At 49.6% G+C, this 7,938-nt stretch overlaps 1 protein-coding gene across 2 annotated transcripts in view; it reads right to left on the reverse strand.

Annotated features, from left to right (window-relative positions):
* Nucleotides 1-6,955, reverse strand: part of GRB10 (growth factor receptor bound protein 10) — a 148,431-nt gene extending 141,476 nt beyond the window's left edge. Inside the window, exon 1 of one of the 2 annotated variants that reach the window (XM_066627054.1) lies at nt 6,627-6,955. The gene's annotated coding sequence lies outside the window, so the exon portion shown is untranslated. Of the gene's footprint in view, nt 1-5,920; nt 6,098-6,626 lie in introns of those variants that run through there. The other variant, XM_066627055.1, reaches the window with a different exon arrangement.
* Nucleotides 6,956-7,938: the final 983 nt, after the last annotated feature.

The raw sequence follows: 7,938 nt of genomic DNA on the forward strand, positions 1-7,938 counted from the left end.
CAGGTGAAGGGCAGGGAGGAGACGTGTCAGGGAGGCATGTGGGAGTCGTGCCGAGAGGAGGGAGCGGCGAAGGAGGGAGGCGGGACAGGTGGTGCTTTGCTCCATGGAATTCTAAGCCTCCATGTAAGGCTCGCTGCCTTACACGGAGACTCTTGATTCACCGCCCATCTTTGGGTTGGCGGTGAATCAAGTAGCCCCATTGCAGGGCTACTACGCTTACATGGGGAAGGGAACAAAAGTCCGCTTCTCCAGAGGCGCTGCCAGCAGCTGCCTTGGGTGCGCAGGATGCGGAGGCAGCCATTTTCTGTGCCGCCACAGCCGCACACCCTGGGCAGCTCAGGATTGGGCTGTTGGTTGTACTTGGAAATTTCCAGTGCTATCGTGAAGCATTGACCCTTGTTTAAAAGTGCAGGAGGAAGCGTAGAAAGAGTAAGCTGCTAACACTTTCCAATGCTTAAGGCCTTTTTCACGTAACAGCTTTAAGTCTGCAAACTAAGCTGTGCCCCATTTCATGCAATGTTTCCAAACCAAAGTAGGGGCAGTGAACCTTGCTTCCAGTAATGTATTCATTATGAAGTACAGGTGTCCCCTGCAGGGGATACATTCCAGACCCACCACTGCCATTACAGAACAGCAGACATGAGGTTACCTTCTCTCCATGCTCCCTCCATACCCATTGTTTTGCTTCTTACCAGTGGCACAAAGCAAGAGCATCTTCCTATTACAGAATGCTGTAAACAGGCAAGCTTATAGCACAACATGTAGGCAGGCAGCCTAGATGCTAGAAGAGACTAAGTGAGCGTTAATAGGAAGCTTCCTGTTAATGTTCTGTCTGTGTCCAGGCTGCCTGCCTGCATGTTGTGCTATAAGCTTGCCTGCTTACAGCATTCTATAAAAGGAAAAGACATTCTTGCTTGGCACCACTGGTAAGAAGCAAATGAAGTTCATGGGTGCTGGAGGAGTCATGGAGAACCACAGACACCCGATCAGCAGATACGGGTGGGATGGGGTGGGGTGGGGGGACACCAGTACACAATTACACTACCAATCTGGTGGGGTGGGGGGGACACACACATCTCTGCCAACCAAATGTGAAAACTCAGACTGCAACTTTCACACTTTCCTGGGAGTAAGCCCCATTGAATATAATAGGGCACACATTCTAAGTAGAAACACATAAGGTTCCACTGTTAGTGGAGGAGATTACAGCAGCACAAAGAATTCCCCTTCCATTTCACTCCAAGTCATAACATATACACTGCATTTGAAAAGTTGACTTTTAATTCACTTGGCACCCATACACAGACCAGTCTTGCAAACTGAATGCTAAGAAAAGCAGCTGGCCCAAGGCTGCCTAACAAGTTTGTAGCCAAGGTGACAATTAAACGAGGGGCTTCCCAGCTCACACTCTTTGCTGCTATGCTCCACCAAGCTTATTCCTGAGATTTGCCTTGCACAAGTCCCAATCAAGCTGGTGCACGTTTGAAGGGGGTGCCTGACTGATGCATGAATGCTTGTGTACAGGAGAAAGCATGTACCCACAGGTTCTTTGGATCTGAAACTTGGCAGTGCAGTCCACAGAGAAACAAACACAAGTTTTCCCATCCCAGAACAACCCCAAAGCTAGCCCATTTTTATGCAAAGAACCTTAGCAGAACAAATAATTAAGGCTTTTTGCTAAAACTGACAGCCCATGAATATTATACATTTATTTAATGTGGCAAGTGACAATTCTGGAGGAACAATTACAAAGCAAGAAAATAAATGCCACACTGAAATACTACCCACCCAAACAAACAGACTCCCAATTATCACAGCATGCCAAGGCTGGGGCTCTAGTGAAGCTGCTCCAGGAGTGGAAAGCGGCTTATAGAGAATACCGTCAGCTAGCCTTGATATTTGAAATTTGTGCATAAATAGTATGTCAATGAGGCAATCTCAGCAGGTCTTCCAAGTTGCAGTGAGAAAAGAGATCCTTCACACATTATACACAAACAGCCACAAGGAAAGAGAGTGACTTGCACTGCCTCTACAAGGTCTCAAATAATGACTTGCATATTCTCCTTGCCTCAAGAGGTCAATCATCCAGAGCTCACATGTCTCAAGGCAATGAATATGAGAGTTCCCAATTTACACATTTATATGGGAAGCAGGAGTCGGTCACTCACTCACGCCTCCTTCAGTGGTGCTTTCTATAATCTTGACAACAAACATGGAAAGAGGGACAATCCCCAAGATCTATATTGACCAAAACCATTTACACTTACTGGCCACAATCAGCATTTGAACTACTGTACTGCAATAGTGTGTTTGCACACTGGCACAATAACCTCACAGCAGATGGACACCATTCAGGAGACATGACACTTTGAGACTTGAAATAGACCTCAGAGGCAGGAGTCAAGTACAAAAGAGCTTTAATTCAGATTGCCAGGTTGGGGCCATAGAATTCTCAGACAGATTATGAAAATCATGCCTAGCCACAACAACCCAAGAGACCATAAACATGGTGATGAGTTAAAAAGCAACCTCTAGGCTTCATGCCTCATTGACAGAAGAGTCCCCACCCCCAACATCACAAGGTATCTCTTTACACTGAACAGCAGGCCAGCTACTGCAGTATAAACTCTGATCTTGCTTCAATCCAGCTTCAGTCTCTCATTAGAGAGACTTCAGGACCTGGAACTGATTAAAGGATCAATGTGGGTGTCAACAGCCTATGGCTGAAATCAAATTGCTACATCACTTTGCCAAGAGGACTCATGTTCATAGCCAACAGCACTGCAGATGAATACACCTGTGCAAATGTCTGGAAAGAGGATACAAACCTTTCAAGTGAAAGTGTAGTGCCATTATTTCAGAGACCTAGTTGGGAGTGACTTATCTGGCAGCTTAACCCAGAATTATACTGCACAGTGGTAGACCACAGCCCACAAGGAGACTATGCCCTATATTACCTTGGTCAGCCTGCTACTACTCCTTGTCTTACGCATTTGGGACAGAAGCTGCTCAACAAGACTGGTCTTCCTACAAAGAATCTATCTAGTATTGAGCTGAGCGTCAGTTCCATTAAGGGAAATGAAAAGCAGATACGAGTTGATATAGCATTTTAGTGCTGCACATACAATGTATCTCCGTTCAAATCACTACCTATATTGTGCCAACACTGTCGAAGCCTAAGAAGAGTTCCTGCAAATACAGACATTGAAAAATCTAGCTCCGATCTACAGCGCAAGATTTTTTTTAACAGCTTCTGTGGTGTCCTGGCCATGACGTGAAGGGAGAGTCCTTAGGTCAAGCTTGCCCTTAACCATGAACATACCAGGAGACCCTGCACAAGCTGCTAGTCTCTGCAGTACGGGGATAACATTTAATACCTTCAAGGATTGTTGCAGTGACTGGAGAAACAATGAATGCAAAGTGCATTGAACACTAAAATGTCAAAATATTACATCATAACAATGTTGTTATAAGGGAAATGCCCCTTTGCGTGTGCTCACACAAGCAAATTATGTTTAAATCACGCCCAAGCAATACGGCTGAATGCTAATTTTTTTGTCTCCTTCTCTGCGTGAGATTAGTAAACAGTCATCAGTTTTGTTTCTCAAATCATATTTTCTTCTTTCAGTCCATTTGCAAGAAACTCTCTGCCCTCCTCCCTTTTTTAGTCTATTCTCATAACTCACTCCTCCTAATCCTAGGATTAGCCTTGCTGCCCTTCTTGGTAGCTTTTCAAGTGTTGTAAATGCCACTAACCCATGAATACAAGAAGACTTTACCTTACAATTACAATAGCTCAAGCAGTCATGCATGCCTTGGAAGGGTATGCATGCCTGGAAAGAGACCAGGACGCTGAGCCCATACTACCAGACCTGGAACCTCGACCACTTTAACATACTCGGAACAATTAAAAAAAGCAAAACAGTATTCCCTTAACTCTGAGAAGCTGCTAACCAGAGCCAAAGGTCATGACCATGTCACAATCCTACTGTTAAAGGTGCTGGTTGTTACTTTTAAAGCCCTTTATGGCTAAAGGCCCCAGATATTTGAAAGGTGCCATATTACCATAAGGGCCAGATCACCTGAGGAGACATCTGCAAGCAAATTCACAGCTGGCTGTGATGCATAGGAAGACCTGAGTTGAGACTCACCTTCAAAAGGTCCTGCTGGAGGACAGTCATACAGCCCCCATTCTGGACATCTTTCCATAAAAACAAGGACAAATTACAAGAAAAATGTAAAGTATATATGTTTTGCTTTACACAAATCTGTGAACTGCTTTGAATTTACCAGATTGGAAAGAAGTGGCACAGAAGCACTTTTATTAAAGCACACTCTGCACCTCTCTTTTGCTACTCTTTCTTCACTATTTAAGAGTCATGCTACAGCAGTACTGCTCCACAGCCAAAATTGTTTTAAAGAAATCCTGGGGTTCCTTGGAAGCTTATCAGAGGTTCCTCAATGAGAAGATCAGGCATAGCAAGGAAGCATCCCTACCAATTCCAGCCTCCTCTCCAACGCACTGGTGCAGAAAAGTTACCCAAAGCTCAAAAGTTTGAAAATCAGTACTGTTCCAAGCACCATATACACTTTCCAACCTCAAGAAGTCAAGGAATGGAACTGCAGCCAATAACTAGCTGTTGAATCAGAACTGTCATGATACTACAGTATATAATAAGACTTCATAAAAGTGCAATTCAACAGCAGGAATAAAGGCATGGGCCAATCCAGCCACAGTACAATACTGAGAAATGGGAGTGAAAAGAAATTAAGTATATGTTTACTTATTCATAACAATGAGACCCCCCCCCCACTGGCTATAACCCTATGCACACTTACTTGGGAATGTCCCACTCAACAAAATGGGAGTTTGTTTTAAGTATTGCTGCACAGTATCAGTATTGATACCAACACAGGGCATGATCTAGACCAGGGGTGTCAAACATACGGCCCAGGGGCCAGACGTGGCCCACGGAAGCTTTGGATCTGGCCCTCAGGCTCTCAGCTGCTGAGCAGTGCTGACGTATAGCTGCTAAAAGGGCAGCCCCACAAAAATTGGGCTCTCCCGTATCTTGAAATATGATAAAGATCTGCGTGCTTTCTCTTCTGTCATTTGTACTTAATAAATTCTTAAGTGAGGAAAAAGTGCTTATTTTTTGTTATGAGTTGTTTAATGACATCACTTCCGGCCCTCAGCAGGCATCATGAATGCCATTCAGCCCTCAGTATGAAATGAGCTTGACACCCCGATCTAGTCAATTTCTTTGCTAGCAGCACCATATTTGGATCAACTGACTGAAAAATGCTTTGATACCATTTTTATTGTTCCCAGAACACAAGACATACGCACACAGTAGCAGCCAATAAAACTACAGAAAGGCTCATACCAAAGTAAAAGAGCTGCTGCAATGCCAACACAAGGCGAGAAAAAGGAACTCAAGTTTTCACCCAAGTAGACAACACTCAATCTGAGAATTTTTGTGACAAGATTATGGTCCCAGTGCAGCCCCATGGACATTACCCAAAGCAAATGTAGAGAAAAGCAGACTACAGGGTTTTGTAGGCAATGCCTACATCTCAGCAATAAGCAGCTACAGTTTTCAGTAGGATCCTGCCTACTCTGGAGGGGAACTGATCTCATCCCAGCCGCTCACAACGAGGGGCCAGCAAGCAGTTCTTGAAACACTTCGCCCTAAGAAGTGAGCTCCTGGAACAAGAGGAACTGTGGCCCTCTGCCGCCAGTCCCCAGCCGCACTGCTGCTCTAGCTCCAATGGCACAAGCTATTATTGAACACACTGTACACGTCTTTGCAAGAGAGGAACAATAACCAAGGGAAAGAAAAGAGGGATCCAAAAAAAGTTTGTCAAATTCTTCTAGCCCCATGGCAGTCAAAGCGATCTGCAAGTTTGGGAAACTCACCTCCCAGAAGCAAGCCCATCACCAGTCCCCGCGTAACTGGGAGGCCCGGGTTCTCAGTCTTGGCCCTTTAGGGTTAAGTTTAGTGCACTCCAGGAGAAGCAGCCAGGCATCTGTCCGCCTAGATCTTACTCCAGCGCTCCGACACCCTCCGCCTCCTCTCGCTCGCCTCCTCCTTCCATCTAAAGTATCCTGGCGCTTTCGACAATGCAAACATCCGATCTCTGGGCTGAGCCAGGGCGAGGGAAGGCACGCTCGACCGCAACCATTGGCAGAGCCGGGCAAGCCCCTCAAAGCGAGTTGCTTGGAGGGGAGGGGGAGAAAGGGCGGCTCCACCCGGCTTCATGATGCAATGGGAGGAGGACGCCGCCGGAGTGCGAGAAGCGCCCCTCACCCTCCTTCGCCCCGCACGGCCGGGATCCACGGCCGGTTCCCCGCACCCACGGGTGGGCTGAAAAGCCGCGTGCGCGCAGCGTCCGGAGGAGCTCAGCACCCTCGCCCAAGCCGCCTCCCTACGCGGAGAGGCGCCCCGTCTCCGAGCTGCGCGCCTGCCCTCCTCCTCCTCCCGCGCACTGCAGAGCACTTTCCGCGCCCCTGTTGCGCCTCTGCGCTGCCCGCGCACCCCCCTCCCGAGCCCCGAAGAGGGCGAGAAGGGCTAGGGGCGCAGGCACGCGTCTGCGGGCAAGGCGCGCTGCGGCTGCTTCCTTACCTGCAGGCTCCGCGCCGCGCTGCGCTCAGGCGCCCTCGTGGCCTCCCCTCTCCTCCGGGCGCAGGAGGACGCCAGCAAGCGGTGTGTCCGCCGCCGCCGCCACCTCCTCCTCCTCTGGAGCAAGTTGAGGGCAAACTCGGAACGGCGGCGCAGTGCGAAGGGCGGGGAGAGGGGAAACCCTGCAGGGAACCCACTCCTGCGGACGCTCCACACAGCCTCTCCAAAGGAAACTTCTCCTGGCTGGGGGTGTCCCTCCTCGAGGTTCCTGGTAGCAACTCAGGGCGCCAGGCAGCCCTTGCTTCGTTACTCAGCTGACTCGCCTCTCTCTCCCCAGCTTAGGAGGCATCGCCTCCCCCTCCCCCTCTAATGGGCTTTAAACCCTCCCACCTCCCCGCCTCCCGCCGCCTGTGTGCTGCTTGCACGCAGTCGCAACCGGCCGCCCATCGGCCATGCGTGCGCCGGGCTCTCCAGCGGTTGCGTTGAGGAAGCCGGCCCGGCGGCGGCAGCAGCAGCAAGCGGGGGAAGGGCCGCTTCCCTCGGCCAAGTCTTGGCCTTGGTGCGCGTGCGGCGCAGGACTTTTCCTTGTCTCTGCTGGGCAGTTAGTCCCACCTTGTGCTTCCAAGGTAAGGCTGCGGTGCCGCCGCACGCACCTCCTGACCCGAGACTCACAGCCCCAAGCCTAGGCGTGTCTGCTCAGAAGGGGCTGACTCCCATAGGATTGCAGCCTCGGGGCCCAATCCTAACCAGCTCTCCAGCACTGGGGCAGCCGCTCTGCAGCCCCAGGTGAGGGAACAAATGTTCCCGTACCTTGAGTGGGTCTCCAAGATTGCTTCCCCAACACAGGAAGCAGTGCGCACCCCATAGGCACAGCGGCACTGGAAAATCGGATAGGATTGGGCCCTCAAGCCTCATCGAAGACACTGGAGGTTTACTCCCCAGTATTCGTGTCCAGGATTCACCTCTGCACGCGCTTTAGGATCACAGCGGTGCAGTGTGCTCCTTGGGGTGCGTCCTGGAAGATCACTTCCACCAACCGCGCGGTATGTGGTTACTAAGAATAAAGGGCCCAATCCTATCCCAACTTTCCAGCTTCAGTGAAGCCACAATGCAGCCCCGTGGTAAGGGAACACCTGTTCCCATACCTTGATGAGACCCCAGTTGTCTGCCTCTCCACCACAGGATGCAGCACGCACCCCACTGGCACAACTGCACCAGCCTTGGAAAGTTGGATAGGATTGGACTGGAAGGCTCTCTGCATTCACCAGGGTTTACTGTCAGGCAGAACACCCAACACAATCCCTTTCCCCTCCCC

The sequence above is a fragment of the Tiliqua scincoides genome, chromosome 5 (genome assembly GCF_035046505.1).
Source record: "Tiliqua scincoides isolate rTilSci1 chromosome 5, rTilSci1.hap2, whole genome shotgun sequence".
Taxonomy (NCBI): Eukaryota; Metazoa; Chordata; class Lepidosauria; order Squamata; family Scincidae; genus Tiliqua; species Tiliqua scincoides.